Source organism: Mizuhopecten yessoensis, unplaced genomic scaffold (assembly GCF_002113885.1).
Source record: "Mizuhopecten yessoensis strain PY_sf001 unplaced genomic scaffold, ASM211388v2 scaffold4559, whole genome shotgun sequence".
In the NCBI taxonomy this organism is placed as follows: domain Eukaryota; kingdom Metazoa; phylum Mollusca; class Bivalvia; order Pectinida; family Pectinidae; genus Mizuhopecten; species Mizuhopecten yessoensis.
In genome coordinates, this window is record NW_018405607.1 from 132,385 (window position 1) to 151,345 (window position 18,961).

Genomic DNA, 18,961 nt, shown 5'->3' on the forward strand with positions numbered 1-18,961 from the left:
GAGTCATGTAAAAACATTTACAGTTATGTTATAGTCATTACCCAACCTATATTCAACTCCCCACCCCCCCGGATACTTTTTATACACCCGACCAAAATGTCCCCCCGGATACTTTTTATACCCTGACCAAAAAGTACCCCCCTATGAAAAATCTCATATTTCTGTGTTTTTTTTATACAATTGAGTTCAGAACTTGAACAGGACATCACAGGGGAATATTTATCCACCCCTACCCCACCAATTTATTAAAGACTTTGTTTCTGTTAAACATGAATAAATATTAAAACACTTAATTGCATTGGTTTGTTTTATATGCTGTTTTTAATCAGGTGGTGAAACCTTATCCTTATTAGCAATATTCATTCAATTTCAAATATATCATAGTTGTATTAGTTTTTAAATAGATTAATTATATGTGTTGATAAAGAAAAATGGTCGGGTTGTATAAAAAGTATCCGGGGGGTGGGTAATGACTATAACATAACTGTAAATGTTTCTACTTGACTCTCCAAACGTAATTGTGTCCAGCGATTGAAAATTATTTTGGCATCATTTCCTGGCCCCGGGGGTGGGGATTGGTGGGGTAGGGGTGGATTAATATTCCCCTGTAATGTCCTGTTCAAGTTCTGAACTCAATTGGATAAAAAAAAAGAAGAGAAAAATCATTTTTTTATAGGGGGGTCCTTTTTGGTCAGGGTATAAAAAGTAACCGGGGGGTACATTTTGGTTGGGTGTATAAAAAGTATCCGGGGGGTGGGGAATTGAATATAGGTTGGGTAATGACTATAACATAACTGTAAATGTTTCTACTTGACTCGATCCCCAAACGTAATTGTGTCCAGCGATTGAAAATTATTTTGGCATCATTTCCTGGCCCCGGGATGGGGATTGGTGGGGTAGGGGTGAATAAACATGCAACTGTAACGTTCTGATCAACTTCTGAACTGTTCTTGATTAAAAATTTTGAAACATTTGGTTTTTTCATAGAGGGGTACTTTTTATACAGGGGGGGTACTTTTTGATAGGGGTATAAAAAGTATCCGGATACTTTTTATTCTGCATAAAAAGTATCCGGATACTATTTAAGCAGGAGGTACATTTTATGCATGACACCGGGTTCAAATCCCAAGTCTAGCCATTGTAGTTTTCCATGGGACACCATGCATTCCACAGCCTGCTTGCCGTGGTATATACATATTGTTTATTATACATGTTAGGTACATGAAATCAGAGGTTATCACATGGTATGCCGTTCTCATGTGCACCCCCACATGCATTAAAAACTCTGTTTTCACAGAGTTAGTGCACTTCAATTGTACATGTAAGAATGAATTAATCAATGAAGTGTAACTCGCTCAAGAGAAAAAATCATGCTGACAACATATACTACAATGCAGCGCAGGCACCATTAGGGGTAATGTTAGCGTTGGGTGCTCTGTATCACTTATTTAAAGAAATGAAAATAATGCAAATTTTATTAATAGAATAAGTCACCAATGTAGAAGGTTTATTTATGACTTGCACGCATCCCATGCATGTGTTCTAGAGGTAATTGATGTGTAGCTTGCAATGATGACCACTTGCGGAGATGGGAACTTGTGAAAGTCTAACACCAACAAGACCCAGTCTTAGTTGTGGATATATATTTCTCCCACCCTTCCTAGGTGTCCCCCTTTTAAGCTGGGAAAGATCCGCTTGTCACCCCCTAGGGGAGATAGCCTCAAGCAGAATAGCGCTATCTAAGTCATTACAATAGCATGACGTCACGTCATCAGTGTCAGACCATGGAAGACAACTCTGGATTCGCTTGTCGCGCCCTAGGGGGAGATAGCCTCGTGCAGAATAGTGCGATCTAAGTCATAAAGATAGTATGACGTCACGTCATCAGTAGCAGACCATGGAAGCTTCTAGACAATTGCGGATTTGTTGGAAAAACGTGCAATCAATTTCATGCAATCACTGCTTGTCAGCGAATTTGTCAATGAAACAGGATAAGAGAAAAACAATCATCCCCTTCCTTGAGGGTGTGACAGAGAAATCTCAAACCCTCGGGATGATATTCTCGAATGTCTTACCTTCAGCAAAGCCACGGGTAACACAATGAAGAATATCATCCCTCAGGTTGGAGATTTATCTGTCACACCCCCAAGGTAGGGGGATATTCTATAAGTGAAAATATCTCCTTTAAGGACTTAAGGCCTACCAAGGATTATGATTCATACATCATTGAGTTTTCAATAAATATACATTGACATTTTAGAATTATTCTTTGTCATCTGTAATTATAGGTTTCACTGCAGCACAGAAATGAATTTTATACATATTGAAAAGTGAAACAATATTTAGAAATCTATTTTTGTTGTGATGGAGTGAAGACAGATCGAATTAGCACGTGACACACCATTTTATCAATTAAGGCAATTTTCGAGGTTAACCTGCATGGCGTTGTATATACAAACATCAGCTGAGAGGCACAGAGTTTCAATCCTATAAAACATGTTCATATATAATTAAGTTGATGTTAGGCTGCATAAATCTCTTTACTTCCAGTCTATTTATCAGTTTATCACTGATCTCCTGTTTCCTGAGTATGATCGAACAATACAGCAAATATTCCCATTAAAGTGTCACCTACAATGTACTTATCTATCGCCATGACAATCATGCAGTAGTTACTGGTAATCCGGTATAAAATACACAAATGTAAGTCATAACTGGTATCTGCATGAACAACAACATTTTATTCAAACTTAATTTGCATAAAGCTGAACTGTATCAAATAGCTTTTTTAAATAAATTCAAATATAATGGTGCTTATAACTAACTATAAATATTTAATTTGCACAATTTAAAACCTTTTTAACAACATTATAGAATCATTATTCAATCTAACATATTTTTTTACCTTTCTTAACAGCTGAATTCATTTACACCACAAGACACATTTGAACATTTGAACTCTTCCCATTCAAAGGGAAGAAGAGTTCATTATGAAATTTTAGGTGTGAATGAGTTAATGCTCTTTCACCGATCCGATTCCCTCACAAAATCAACTTTAATCTGACAATTATTCATGAAATGTTAAATCTCAAAATGTCATATCATCTGATTTTGCTGTGGTATTTTGAAATTAAAATCATCAGTTATGCAGACATAATTAATGTGGAATGAGGAAGAGTTGACAAGCTAGTTTGATTACAATCTGGTATAACTTTTGAACGCATATATCCGATCTGTATTCATCATCTTTCAAAAATGGATACTGTACTACATGATATTTGATTGAAAAAAAAAATATAGAAATGCAACAGTTTAAAAAGTAAGTTTAAAAAAAACATGCTATCATTGTACAATATATACTAGCTGCAAAATTTTGCTACTTCTCTTCAGCTCAAGTGGAAATATCTAACTAGTAGTAGTAGTAGTAGTAGTAGTAAATCCCTCCTCTTGTAGGATAATCTGGCACCAGAATGAACATACAGCTTCACGAGCTGATAAACTATATTTGTAGCTAGAGACTTTGAAAAACTAATGACCTCTGTAGCATCATGGACTAAGATAATTCCGTGGTTATATGTATAATTTAATTATCATGCATAGAATTTATATTTATGTAGCATATGTGGAATGGAATTATATTTTAAGAATTGTCTGATACCGTTATGGCGGTCAGGTTAAACTAAAATTCTAGGCCTACTCATATAATTTTCTGACATTTTCGACGTTGAAAAAGTACCGACGATATCATTAGATCTGATATTTACTTCCCGAATGTGAACAAATCAATGTCACTGCTGAACACGTAAAAATCAATAATTAATCACAAGTTGCAAAATATTCCACGTAGCCTTATCTAAGACTAGGGGTGAAACAACGCTGGCAAACAACGTACGCCGCGAAAGGGGGTGTGTCATACGTAAAAAAGTTTTTTTTTATAAGATTTCAATAATTACACAAGTTTAAAAATTGAATTTCCTGACGAGTTTTGAATATAATACTTACCTAAATATACCACAGTTAGACAATCATGCATAACTCGGCGACAGGTGTGTTATCATAGGTAAGCCGATTGAATATGCACCTGTAAAAGCACAGACAGGTAATTTAAATCACCCTTAAGTTTTTTACCTTGAAGCTAGAGAGCGGTATAACAAGAACAGTAACTCCGTATGACACTATATATATATGATGTAGTCTACATGAAAATAATGCAAACATATCGAATGCGTTTTTTGTTTTGTTTGATTTATTTATTTGTTTATTCCTTTTTAATTAAGATATTTTCACAAATTCTAGCAAATCAGAACCATATATATACCTGAACACGAACTTTCAGTGATGCTAGAATATTCATCAAAAACAAAGTTGTTCGATCACCGTCTATTTAATTAAAATCGGGCAATTAAAATCCTGCATAACCAGTAAATCTGTATAAACAAGACATGATACACAATACGCCTGTTCATGTGTAGGTAATTATAACGTTTCTAAGTAAAGTATAACCAGTGTTGATTTAAACTAGACGTAGCGACATCTAATTCCGTGATATACGTCTATAGTGATAGGCCTACATGTAGATGTACCGTTACATATTGTACAAGTACAAATGTTTAGCCTTATTTAATTTAAAGATTAACATTTGAAAACACTTGTGTATTTTACACATACAAAGTATTGTTATGAAATCATTTTTTCACAGGTCGACAAGATCTTATACAAACTTATCCTACATTAGGAAACCGCTTTAATAGCCTACTTTAACTCGAGCACATTTCACAGAAGTTATCATTTCTTCTTGATAAAAAGTACATAAATGTCACACGAGTGATAAATTCCACAAATACATTTTACAATATATAAATATATATGAATTAGCAGTTGCATTCTGAATTATTAGTCAACTTACTTGGTAAAATGTAACAATTAAAAATACATACGTAAAACCACGGAATTAGATTAGAAAGTCCGTGGTAAAACTAACCATACTTTTGCGGTTGATAGCGTAATACGGTATAATTGTAATATGATCACCAGGGTCAAACACTAGGAATTAGGCCTAACACACTACAGAAAATGTAAGTGTGAGTCGATCGACTGGTACAAACATATGTAAATATGGTCCTAAACAAAACTGAGACAAGTAAAAACCGTACAGGTTTATCAAGGTACGTTGGGTCGATCGTTGGGTTGAAGATAAGCGACCTATTGAATTGGTCGATGAGACATCACGTACATTGTAAGTATTTCTTTCTTTTTTTACTTCCTCAGTATAGTTTATATGATAAGCCGCACAGGGACATGAGAATTATATTAGAAGATTAACACATGAAATATATGGCATTTTATAACTTACCCGTTTAACGACTCATGTCTCTGTAGTTCAATAACTCTAATCTACAGTGTGCTCTCGAACTATCACAGGGGCCTCGGGAAATGGAATTGGCACTCTTATTTATGTGAGTTGGATGTTTCAACCGATAATGACACTTTTATTGTCAATTTTATTTTATTAACGATATCAATCCCGTCTCTCGCCCAAAATTGAAAAAAAATCTCATTCAAGACTAATTCGGAATGGCCATAGCACAATTCCTTGAACACAGGGACGTGAGAATCAAGACATGCTGTAGGATAAACTCATCTTTGTACAATATTAAATTATGACAACACTCTTTCGTAAGTAACAGTAAGATATTTGTGTGAGGTAAGTTCAAACATTATTTTTATGTTTAATATATATATTACTTTGTCCACAGTTAACAAAAATACACATTGATAGACTGGTATTAAGAACGAACCCCCAAATTGCTTTATTTCACTTGTTAACAAGAGGCACAGATGGCCTGTATCGCTCAGCTGGATATCTAAGCAATCATGGCAAAACATTCTCAAAATAAGATCCAAGGGAATTGGCCAGACCGCTAGGCCAATCCTTGTAGCATATCTGTATTAGATTTTTCATACCCAACAATTGTATGTATGGTTATAGGGTCAGGATCTCAAATGTTTCAAAGCTGTGACCCATGAACTAGGTCCATAGGGTTGTGGCAAGGGGTTAAGTCTGCAAGGGTGGGGCAGACTCCGGGGTCAATTATAATATCATGAATTCATTCATCTCTTTATATTCAGCAATTGTATATATGGTTATAGGGTGGGGATCTCGACAATTTCCAAGTAATCAACTATTTTTGGCCCCATCCCTTAGCCCGGGGGGTCAGCCCCATCATTTGTACACTTTTGAATCACTGCCTCCAATGGATGCTTCCAACCAAATATGATTGATATCCAGTGCAAAGTTCTACAGAAGAAGTCGTTTATAGCAATGAAGCCAAATTACCCTCTTTTAGACACGCCCCTCAGCCTCCTGGGGGGTCAGCCCCACCATTTGTACAATGTTGAATCCCCACTACCTAGGGATGCTTCCAGTCAAATATGGTTGATATCAATCTCTTAATTCCAGAGAAGAATTCCGGACGGACGACGGACGCCACGGTATGGCATAAGCTCACCTTAGTCCGTCGGACCGGTATGGCATAAGCTCACCTTAGTCCGTCGGACCGGTATGGCATAAGCTCACCTTAGTCCGTCGGACCCGGTGAGCTAACAATGAAAGCTCCAGATTGCAATACATCTATTGAGTTTTGAAACTTGATATGGCGCTTAGTTAATTAGCCATGTCTCGTGACTTGTAACAGGCAAACAATTACACAATTTTGTTTCCTTATGGCAATGTCACACATGATTGAATGGTCTACTTAAGCGACGAGAAATCCCTGCGCTCTGTAGATATTATACATAATATGTAAAAGTTTAAATTTTAGTTTTGATAGATACGAATAAGACAACAGGGTACGACCTTCCATTAATCCTGAGGATATATGCAACATTGAGTTTTACGAACGCTTAATTCCAAATTATGCAAAGAATTATGATATTCGGGGTAGCACGCACTTCCAAGGACTTGTCCGCGAAGTTTCGGCCTTCAAACCATAAATTGTATCTATTTATTAATCTGAGTTATAGTTGAAATAGCAATGCATTTTGATTCGATTTTTTTCAAAAATGTAATTCTCAGAAAATACTAATGATTTTGAGTTTATTAATACAGGTAAATTTCAAATACGAAATTTTCTGTTTAAATTTTATTTTCCGATTGCCCCCCTTTGGATAGTAAAATATCACACACGGGACACTGCGAACGTGCGATTGGTCAATAACGGAGTGCGTACCTGTGTGGTACGTGTACCACTTCCCTGATCTATGTATAATTCATGGTAGATCAATCCCTGATAGATTTATCAACAGGTCTCAGCGCCAGATTGACCTCGGCTGTCAGCATGTTTAGCTTCTCTTGATCATGAAAATCAATGGGTAGCAGTAGAATAAAGTGAGTTATTTAGCATAGTGCAGGCCCCACTGGACCTCCTAGACCTCTCCCACTTCACCCCGCACGCCACAACCACAATCCAACCCAAATCGCCAACTTCCAACCCGCACCTTAGAGGGGAAACATATTCTGACTCAAATACACTATATGGTCAAGGTGACGCTTCCCAACTTCAATACTTGATTGGTTCTCAACTTCGCGTTACAGGAGGCAATACTTGATTTAGTGCATCATATAAAGTTCCATTTTACGCAACTATAACGTCCGGTGCAACGAAGGACCTGGATTCAGAGATATTTGTGTATCATTTTAAAATAACACATACAAACAAGATCGATTATTGCAGGCATCCTCCAAAATTCCTACTAACCCGTTATCATTCATTTCAAGTTATCAGGGGTGGATCCAGGGATTCCGAAATCAATCCTTCCCGGAATTGTTTGCGTTACACTCCATCTCACCTCAACAGACGTATCACTGACTGTATCAACTGACCCCCTGAGACACAAAACAACAGAGGTCAAATGGAGGCTAACCCAAGAAACCCTAGGAGAGACTTATTGCGAAAGGTGGGGATACTCCTTATTGGGGCATCCAAATGTTAGTTCACATTCTTCCCATTTTATTTCAAAAGGAGGATGGGGTGTTTCTGGACACCAAAGTCCATTAATCTTTGACATGCAAATAAGTTATTATTATCATAAGACATGATATTGTTCTTAATTGTCTTAAACAGATCATCAGCACAATGATGTCAAACATGTCACACGGTGTTGAACATAATAAGGTCATGCAGGGTCACAAGGTGGTATTGACAGTCTATTAACCAAATAACGTTATACATGGTCACACGTTAGTCTTAACAGACTATTAACACAATAACGTTATACAGGGTCACACGGTAGTCTTAACAGTCTATTAACGCAATACGGTTATACACTGTCACGAGATTATTTTAATGGTCCATCAACGCACAGGGATCATACAGGGTCATACGTTAGTCTTAACAGCCCATCAGCACAATCAGGTCATTCAGGGTTACACGATAGTCTAATTAACGGCCCATCAACACAATCAGGTCATACAAGACCACACGGTAGTTTTATTGGCTCATCAACACAATAAGGTCATACAGGGACACACGGTAGCACTAACGGCCAATCGACACAATAAGATCATACAGGGTCTTACAATATTATTAACAACCCATTTACACAAGTAGGTCGAGGTCATACAGGGTCACACAATATTCTTAACGGTCCATCTACGCAAGGAGGTCATACTGGGTCACACGGTAGTCTGAACGACCCATCGACACTATCGGGCCATACAGGGTCATACGGCCCATCTACACAATGAGGTCATATAGGGTCACATGATAGTTTGAACGGCCCATCGACACAATACTGTCATACAGGGTCACAAGGTAGTCTTATTGGCTCACCGACACAATAACGTCATACAGGACCACATGGTAGTCTGAACGGCCCACCAACACAAAGCGGTCATACAGGGTCACAAGGTAGTCTTATTGGCTCACCGACACAATGACGTCATACAGGACCACACGGTAGTCTGAACGGCCCACCAACACAAAGAGGTCATACAGAGTCACATGATTGTTTTAACAGCCCATCAAAATCGATGTGATCATACAATAACAGCCCATCAATACAAAAAGGTCATATAAGGTCACATGATCTTCTTAACAGCCCAACAGCACAATGAGGTCATACAATAACTGCCAATCAACGCAACGGTGTATTATAGTGCCAAGGACTACCTTGAATTGCTGAGTGACTATAAAAGACAATTACAAATTCAAAACAGGGAATCATAGACAGGGAGATGGAATGATACTTATTGAGAGTCAAAACAGATTCTGTATTTTCCGTGATAGCGAACAAATAGGAGATGATCATGAATTCCACTGCTTACAAAACTGTTGATCGCTCTGCGATTATAGAAGTTATTTTTAAGTAAGACCAAACATTATTAGATTTATTGAACTTCTTATTTCAAGAAAAATACGAACTCTGATAATTGAAAATAATTTTAAAAGAATCTGTACTCTTTAAGAAGGCGGAATTGTTGACGTATCGAAATTTACAAATTACCTAGTGATTAGGACATTTTTTAAGCAGACCAAGCGCTGGGCACCAGCTAGCACATGGAACTGATTTTCAAAACGAGGCCACCGTAAAGCAATATTGGCAAAGCTATAAATTACGAAAATTCACCAAGGTGGCGAACACAAAAAAATATCTATAATTAAATGTACAAGTAATTATAAATAACACTTTCTATTACCCCTTTGAAAAAAATCTAGGAATCTAATTGGTTAAAAAACTACAGTGTACCAAACCGCATTCGTAAATCTCAGGGGGTATACGAAAATATCATGGTTATACGGTCATGTCACGTGATTCTCAGCAGTAATACGGTGGAATCACGTGATTTTACAAGGGGTATACGGGTCACGTGTTTTTGTATCTTCCGACCGTGCATCGGGAGACAACTCGCATTCGTCGTCAGTTTCGCTGTATACAAAATGGCAAAACGTTTCGCTTCGCATACTGATGAGGAAATACTCGCCAAAAGGGCTAACTATGTGCCACATAACACACAAAAGTCGAACAGACGAGCGTCAAACATGCTGAGGACGTATTTAAAAGAAAAGAATCAGGAAGAACAGTTCGAGGAATTTGATAAAACGAAACTAAATGAGGTACTGCGCCTGTTATTTTTCTTTGCTTTTATTGTAAAAGACTCAAAGGGGTAATACTATTAGTTACACGGACTTTTGGCAGGGTATACGGGATGGTATGACCCTACAGGATTTCGTATTTCCGGAGGCCGATAGGCCGAAGGAAATACGAAACCCTGCCAAAAGTCCGTGTAACTAATAGTATTACACGGAGAAGTCGACAGCTATTTTCCGTAGGTCAGTGGTTATTCTCCTGGTGCTCCGAATTTTCCTCCACCCTTAACCTGACACGTCCTGAAACGACCTTAGTAGAGGGCGTAAAGCGCAAATAAACTACCCCAAACAAATTATCTGTTGACTGATTTGTGAAAATATAATAAACTGAACTTTACCGAACTAGCTGCTCACATTAGTCGCCTCATGCGATCATGCACTTAATAGAATCTTTCACTTCTGTGTGATATAGACAAAGAAATCTTAAGGAGGGGTAAGAATTTTACCCTTCAGGTTGATATTTCGCTGTCTGCATAGCACATGAAATATTTATTATTTTTCTCCAACACTTTCCTATACCTCCATCACCAAGGCCCCACGACATGTGTGACAAAACTGGTGACGTTTCCCTGGTAACGCTACATAAAGTGATGACGCGATGGTGACGATTTTAGAATAATACCGCATGTGAGTTATAATTATCTTCTATATGTATAATTCTGTAGGTAAAGACATGTTAAACTTTTCTCTTGCGGAATGCACCTGTGAAGTGAGGGAGAAACAAGAGTTTTATTCTTGCACAGAACTTCCACTGTTTGTTACCAAGGCAATCGATCTTGTTTCAACTAAAGCTCGCAACTTTAAAGTCATTTCTCTGTGTGCGCAGATGGTGTGAGATTTCCAAGTACATTAGACGGGAAATATTTTCTTGGGCTTCGGGAAACCTTTATTGCTACCCTGTCACTTTACTTTAAAACTGCGCATTTCTCTGACAAACCTGGAGACTAATTCGGGAATGAATTGTATGTAAGAATTTAAGGGTCCCCTTACCACTACCAAAAACCGTAATTACATTTTTGTAAGCATTGGAAACTATATTTCTCGGTTTTGATCAATCATTTCCGAAAAGAAATTCATACCTTGCAGGGCTTTTGTGAAAAATTAATAAAGATAAAGTATAATCGAAACAGTGTTTTGAGTGTAAAAACTCAGCAGGATCAGACAGGATTCGTAGCCTGGACTTCAGATTGCTATCCTGTCGCTCTAATTAACTAAGTTACCGAGTCACCGGAAGTGCTTTTGTCCAATTGCAGTTACAGTTGTATCCAAAATGAAATTAATGTGGGCCTACTTTATATACGATAAACAAAAGCGGGATCTCTATTGTTTGGTCTACGTCGGGATAGGAATCCTTAAGATTACTTGTTCTTTAGTAAACTACCCTCCGATCAGGGGAGAGAGGGTTTTTACTGAAGTACCGGACAGGCGTCCTGTTTTTCCTGTTCCTAATTCAATACTTCACTAAAATCAGCAGAAAGCACTATACCGGCATTTATCGGAAATGGGCCATTACGAATAAACATCAATCGATGAATATGTGATTGCAAATGAAGAGAACACAATTCAGTTACCGTAAACTCAACTCTTGTGTATTCTTCCAAGAAACGAAAGACACATTTTTGTTGTAGAGTTATTTATTATTTATCGCTGATGAACGATATGATGGAAGAAAGGACCACCGCGGTGAATACAGAATAGTGATGCGGCACGCTAGCCTTCGGGTTATACTGGGCTGTTTACAGATTTAAATCTAGTTTCTTTTTATTTCCTATTTTATCTTATTTGATTATTGCGGGGTTAAACGTAGGGCTTGAAGAATATGTGTGAAAAGGACCATTTCTCACTAATATTGGTAATGTTGTTCATGTGTTTTCTCGTCAAATGTGAGTGAGTTTTCATAATAGATGGATTGATTGCGACATAAACAGCAGTGTATAGGGGAGTACTGCACATTTGTATAAAGTATTGTTATGCTTTTAACATGTATTAAAGATAATGGCCAATCTGTAAAATATCAACAATGTAAGATTTTGTTATCAAATAAATCTATGAAATACAGTGCCAAAATGACACACGAAAAAAAAAAGAGGAAGAATTTCAAATTTCAAAAGAAAAGAAGGCAAAATGAGTATTTAAAGATATATCAGAAACAATACCACCATGGTAAACCGTTGATCTCAATCGCAGCTTCTTTTCAAACCGAAACGAAAGACAGTCTAACGTTATGTCTTGGATATCTATTTATACAATGGTCGTTGTCCAATTTTTTAGATTCCAATTTTGTGCAAAATATCTTGACTTTGAAAGTTTGAGTTTTTTTTTTACTAAATTCAATGAAAAGTATATTTAATGATCTTTCTGTAAAGGCCACCTGTCTATAGCGGCCATCTTTGTAATAATTAACTCTCGTTTATTTTGACATTTTCCGCTAATTACACTAATCAGGTGTGCAACTCATACGAATTCTTCAATTAGAAACGGAGCTTTAACCAACGAATGTGAAAACTACCTACTAATTGTTATAGATGACTTGGGCTCGGGCACTCCGACGAGATTTCTGCTCCTGCCAGCAATTATTTTGACCTTAAAAGTTACGCTATAAAGTAGCATGAATTAGTCCATAGATTGAATTGTCTTCAGTGGTCTAGGATAAAGTTACACTTGCTCGACGTTTGATGTATTTTCGTGACGTTGACCTTTAGATCACGTTTCTGAGATGGTGGGCGCTGTACCATCTAAGTCGGGATTGACTCCGTCATTCGACCGGAAGCAACCCTTAAATTACTCAAGGCATGCCTACGCACCTGTCCAAGGAGACAAAATAAAACTGTCCGCTAACTTTGGTTTTGCCATCTCGTCTCTTAGTTATTTCGCGTTATAATGGACGATAAATAGATGGTAAAGGGACGATAAATCTTAGCCTAACCTCGTTCCATGTCTCTCAAAACACGAAGTTAAGTTACTTTTGGCTCTTTGTCACGCTATTTATTGGAAAGCGCGTCTTCGTTCCATCGCCTCTTAAAACACGAAGGTGAAGAAAGAAAAAGAGGAGACGAAACGAAGATAAGACGACGCTAATTAACGCCCTGTTATCTTCGTCCCTTTGGGTATTTCCCTTACTATCCGGCAAGGCGACAAAATGACGAAACGCTAATTACTACAACTTCCCCGCGAAGGGACGATACTTATCGTTCTTTCGCCCCCTCCTAACGCGAAACAAAGAAGGAGTGACATGTCATATATAAGCCACCATATTTACTTATGGTGCCTGATTTGTTATTCAATTACATGTACGTATCCCTTTGCGTTACTTTGTTCAATCATCACAACACACGAAGTAATGCTATGTATCGTCCCTACGCCACAAAGGGACAATAATTAACGTGGCTTTGTTCCATCGCCTCTTAAAACACGAAGTCGAAGGAAAGAAAAGGCGAAGAAATGAAGGCGACGAAACGCAAATGTTAGGTCGCCTTCAACCTGTGGCGAGGCGGTGAAAGAACGAACGCTAATTATCATTTCTTAGCTGAGAAGGGACGATAATAAGCGCTCCTTCACCCCTTTATATAACACAATACTAAATAGTCGAGTTCTATTTTCCTTAGTTTAAATTTACTTTTAGATCTTTCAATCAAAGGTACCGCTACATAAAAATCGAACGCAGATTTGATGACATTTTTAATAACTTGAGATCATACAGTAGGAGATCGACAGAAGTTTATATGATCGAAAGTTAATGTCCATATGAAGTCCTTCACAGTGGACGTGTAAGGGCTATATCCTATGACGACTGGTAATTTAGGTCCATATTACAAATCTCGTTATTTACTTACCTCGACCTGAAAGCGAAAATCTGAAATACGTAGGAAAACTATCTTAAACTCACCGACATCTCTGCAAAAATGTCACAATAAAAATATCTCAAGGCTATATGTAAAATATCAATATATATATATATATATATATCAAACAAACACGTTTAAAACAAACTAAACGAGAACTACGGTAGTTCAAGCACCAAGCCTGTATATATTGTAACTATAGATCTCCGTGAAATTGTGTCTGACTGTTTTACGAGATTGGTTCCCCTGTTATTCCCTCTGCTCATAAATGTCTAAACTCAGGTCGTGTCACCAGGAAAAGCAAGGTTAAACACATACGATCGACCGTCTTCATGTGCAAATACAAATGTGCTGAACAACCGTTTTACCTTGAAATGTGATATTTGTTGACTTTCTATTTGAAAGCCAAACATTTTCTGATATATGTACATGTAATGTGGTAATCGCTACAAAGCTTAACGAACGTGATTTGCTTTGACAAGATAAGATGCTTTGTTTTGATCAGCGTTTACTGACCCTTCCTACAGACAAGGTCATAAAAATACGGGCTCCTGTGGAGACTATACGAACAAAAGTAGATTGGAGAGAAAAAAAGTGTTTCTATTAGGGAAGATGGTCAAATTTTGTTTCTTCAGAAGACACAAAAGAAAATCCCCCTTTTTTTAGGGTAGGAATGAACACATTAGTCTCCTCATTCGATAACAATGCAATGTATATAGCAGATCTATAATCTTCCCGAAGGAATAAGGGTTGTAAAAATAATATAAAGTAAGGCCTCCTCGCCTGTTTGACATGTGTTTTGAGCGGAGAATTTTAAATATACTGAGTGCTTCGAATTCATGCGGAGCAGGAAATGCTCACCTTGGTTTTTGGTCCCTAACTTTTTGTTAGCCTATTCGACGCTATGGGTTGTCTCCCGTATGGATTATGTGTCCCGTCGTCCCAAGGGACCTGATAATCAAGACACAAGATGTATTCTGAGGCTAAGATTTGTGTACTACTGTTAAACAGGTCTAGATCATTAACACCTAGCAACATTTATATAAACTACGCATGTTTGAATCTATTTGTCATTCCACTGTAAAAGTCTCTGACTTGAGCAAGGCTTCATTTACATTTTTTATTGAATAGTCTTTCTCAAGAGCGATATTTGGGCAGTCTCTTCAAGTACCTGTGATTTTAATCTCTAATTCTTTTCGACACAAACAAAAGAAATTGTACTAAAATGTATATTGTGTCTTAATTTTCACGCCCCTGTGATGCATGCAGGTATTAACCCCTAATACTTTTTGACACAAACACAAGGAATTGTATTAAAATGTATAGTGTGTCATAATTTTCACGTCCCTGTGATGCATGCATGGGGTTCAAATACGTGTTCGAACGAATTATTGTGCTCAATCGATGGTACATACACGTTAATGCATTTTTCATTATGCGTGTAAAATTGAATCTTATTAATAGGAAACGTTTGGTTTCCAGCAAAATCTGTCAGGGATTCCGGAAAAAGACAGAAAACGATTTGTTAGTGTAATAGTCCCTGGTAACCTCTGATCCTACCAACAGGTAGTGATAATGTTAATTTTCTTGGCTCTATAGATTGCATTGATGGTATCAAAATTAACTCAACCGTCCGTGCCAAAATTGAGATATTTCGTTATTGTGGCACTCGTAAATGACCTTTAAATTGACTCCAACGTCGACATGTGACCCGCTGTGTGTAATTGCGTGGGTTTTGTTCGGATTAGAAATATTCTTATTTATTCTACAATTATCGTTGCAAGCCCCTGTGTGATCTTAATAGTTACAAAGACGTTTAACCTGTTAGAAATGAACTTAAATGATCTGCATAATTGCCGATCTAAAGGGCTTTATTTGACCTTCAGGATCTCCCAAATCCCCACCGAAACCCCACCTCTTACTCCACTCACGCAATTTTGGATATTTCTAAGACAAGTATTTCTCCAATTTCGGAATACCCAATGGAAATTTGCTCTAATTCCCCACACACTCCCTACCAACCACCACCACCACCACCACCGACAAAGCTTCGTTTCGTTTCTGAATCCGTCACTCGATCATATATGGGGAAAAAGCCCATAATGATCGGGAACTATATCAAATTACCAACGAATCTGACAAGTCAGGAACATATATGGATTTCCTTTGTTATAGAAGGTACAAAGAAATATAACAAAGAGTACATATATATATGCAGTTGAGCGTTTTGAATCAATACACAAATAAGTAAGTAAAGTTGATCAGTTAGATTGTAGATAGGCCTGATGGGGTCTGGATCCCTCGGGACTTATAGGTGAAATATTGATGAACCCCCAGTAAGGTATAACAGTACCTATATACCTTGGTATGTTGAAACTATAGAATTCACACCAAAGGACGGTATACTCTGCAACGGTATCATTAGTGGGTGTACGAAACTTCTCTTGTCGTCAATGTAGATCCGGGTACTGTTCGAGAAATGTTTGAAGCTTTTCCTCCCGCCTCGATTAACATGAGACAACCGCGCGCTAGAACAAACATTTTGGTGACGTTAGGCTGTTCCATGAATCTTGTTTGCGCTTACGATACAAACACTTCAATATCGAAAATATACGGGAATATCTATATTTAGTTCATTTTTAACTCAATATTTAGAAGGTAAATATAAGGATTGATCGGGGTTTTTTTTAATATTCATGCCAGTATGAAATTGAAAAACTGCCTTTCAGTTCTTATGCAATCAGGCATTTGAAAACAAAATTATTATTGTTGATTGTGTAAGCAGATCAAAGATTCTTGATTTTACTTGGTAGATCTGGCGATTAGACAAAATTATGAGGTAGCAAAATCAGTTGGATATTTCCTGAGAAATTATGAAGTTCCTGTATATAATTATATTTAATATTCAAAAAGTTGGAAATATCAGGTTGAAGGCAATACATTTGAAGTTGTAAGTTCGTCAAAAAGTAAAATGAATTTCAGATATGCACAACTTTTGATATATAAATTTCATATAACATAATACAAATAAAATTATTTGCTTTCTGTTACCTTAACTTAAATGGTAAGTTAATGTGATTAAATGTTATTTGTTCAACTTGCAGTCTGTAAGATCTGGTTTAAGGGACCTCGTTCCAATGTCAAAACCTATAACCATGAATCGGATATTTTGCCCGGCATGGCAGTAGCTTTGATAAGTAATTTCTATAAAGAATCCCAATACCTTGCGAAACTTTTATTACAAAAAATAATAAGGATAAAATAAACAAAAATATATCAACAACGGTATTCTGAGAGTAAAGATGCTTCGGGGCAAAGCTGCGATTCGAACCCTGCACCTTAAACGGAGGAAGTCTCCAGCGTTTTGCCTGGGACAGGGACCTTAATGATCCCCGTACCACTGTAACCACGCATTGGAAACTGTGTCATGACGACGGCATTGATAAATTAATTAATAACAAAATATAAGATCAACCACATTGTTTTCAGAAAAAAAGAGAAAAAAAAATCAAGCTAAACAATGAGTAAACCTGAAAACGTCATAATGTTATAATATTGCTCTATCCGATTGAGCTATCTGGCCAAAGAAAGTGTCTTGGCCCGACTTTACTACAGTTATTACCAAAACGAAATTAAAAGGAGGGGGTTCACTGTATATACGAAAATAACCCAGAGTGCAATGGGACAGGTATCCTTAAAATCCAACGAATTGAATGATTTTTGACATAAACCTTTTATTTAGCACAACCTGTATCAATTATAATAGGAAACAGTAGCGCATCGTTTATACACGGGAACATTATTCTATACGAAAACGCCAAATCAGGGACTTAATGAACACTGGATAGAAATAAATTACATTACTTCTCAGCATCCTATGTATGTTAAAGCGGCAAAGTAAGGAAAATATTTAAAGAAAAGGAGACATGAAAAATGGAATCAAAATTTCAAAACAAGGTCAATCACTTTTAATTATTCATTAAGCGGACAAATCAGCAGACATTCGGGTCTTTAGAACTAAACCCAATCACCATTAGTCAAGTTACTAATCTGAGGTGTTTTTTTCAACAAAATTAATGAGGAACGATACAACTGGAGCCTCTTCCCCGTCTCTATCTTTCGTGTGTGAAATGTTGATTATTAACTATCCTCAGTCCGGACTCCCTCACTTAAATAATTTATTGTGTTAGAATACCAAGTGTGACGTCCCCTGGCTAAGATCATTAAAGTATTTCCCTTATACCAAAGTTCCAGTACATTATCTGACCATATATATTTAACTGATCATTCAAGTGCCCATGGTATGGTTTATTTTACGTCTTCGATACTGCAATAGCTGTGCATTCCGCCCGAACAAGCAATATTCGCCCAGCTCACGTCATATCCGCCCGAACAACCAATATTCGCCCAGCTCACGTCATATCTGCCAGTGCGGATATGATTGTTTTCTTTATTAATATGCAATACTGCTAGCCGTTTACAGACAGTTTCCCGGACTGACTCATATCTGCCCAGTACGTGCCATATTTACCCAGTGCATGCCATATCTGCACAGTACGCACCATATCTGCCTAGCACGAGCTATATTTGCCCAGTACGCGTGAAATCTGCCAAGTACGAGCTATATCTGCCCGACACGTGTCATATTTGTTGTACTTCCAACTTTACACATATAAAAAACACGCTTCAAGTACGCTCTTTTTGTGTCTCTGTTTTATGATTTTGAATTTGTAATAAAACATTAAAAAGTGTTGTTTAAGCTAAAACGGTTATAATATGATCCTCCCCCATTTCACCTTGAAAAATCTCCGTCCCACCGGCCTTTATTCAGTAACCACATCTAAAGTTCCGGTTTGATATAGATGTAGCTCAACTTGGCCAGCACACTTCCGTTGACTAGGTAGCACAATCGGTTAGAACGGTAGTATAACAATCTGAAGACCTGGGTTCGAACCCCAGTCTAGCCCTGTT

General features: G+C 37.3%; 2 protein-coding genes across 3 annotated transcripts in view; one reads left to right on the forward strand and one right to left on the reverse strand.

The window, feature by feature from the left end:
- Nucleotides 1–18,961, reverse strand: part of LOC110449309 — a 56,152-nt gene that overhangs the window by 12,680 nt on the left and 24,511 nt on the right. Inside the window, exon 2 of one of the 2 annotated variants that reach the window (XM_021496079.1) lies at nucleotides 4,003–4,081. The gene's annotated coding sequence lies outside the window, so the exon portion shown is untranslated. Of the gene's footprint in view, nucleotides 1–4,002; nucleotides 4,121–18,961 lie in introns of those variants that run through there. The other variant, XM_021496078.1, reaches the window with a different exon arrangement.
- LOC110449307 overlaps nucleotides 5,065–18,961 on the forward strand; it is a 34,079-nt gene continuing 20,182 nt past the window's right edge. The window contains exon 1 of the mRNA XM_021496077.1: nucleotides 5,065–5,236. The gene's annotated coding sequence lies outside the window, so the exon portion shown is untranslated. The remainder of the gene's footprint in view (nucleotides 5,237–18,961) is intronic.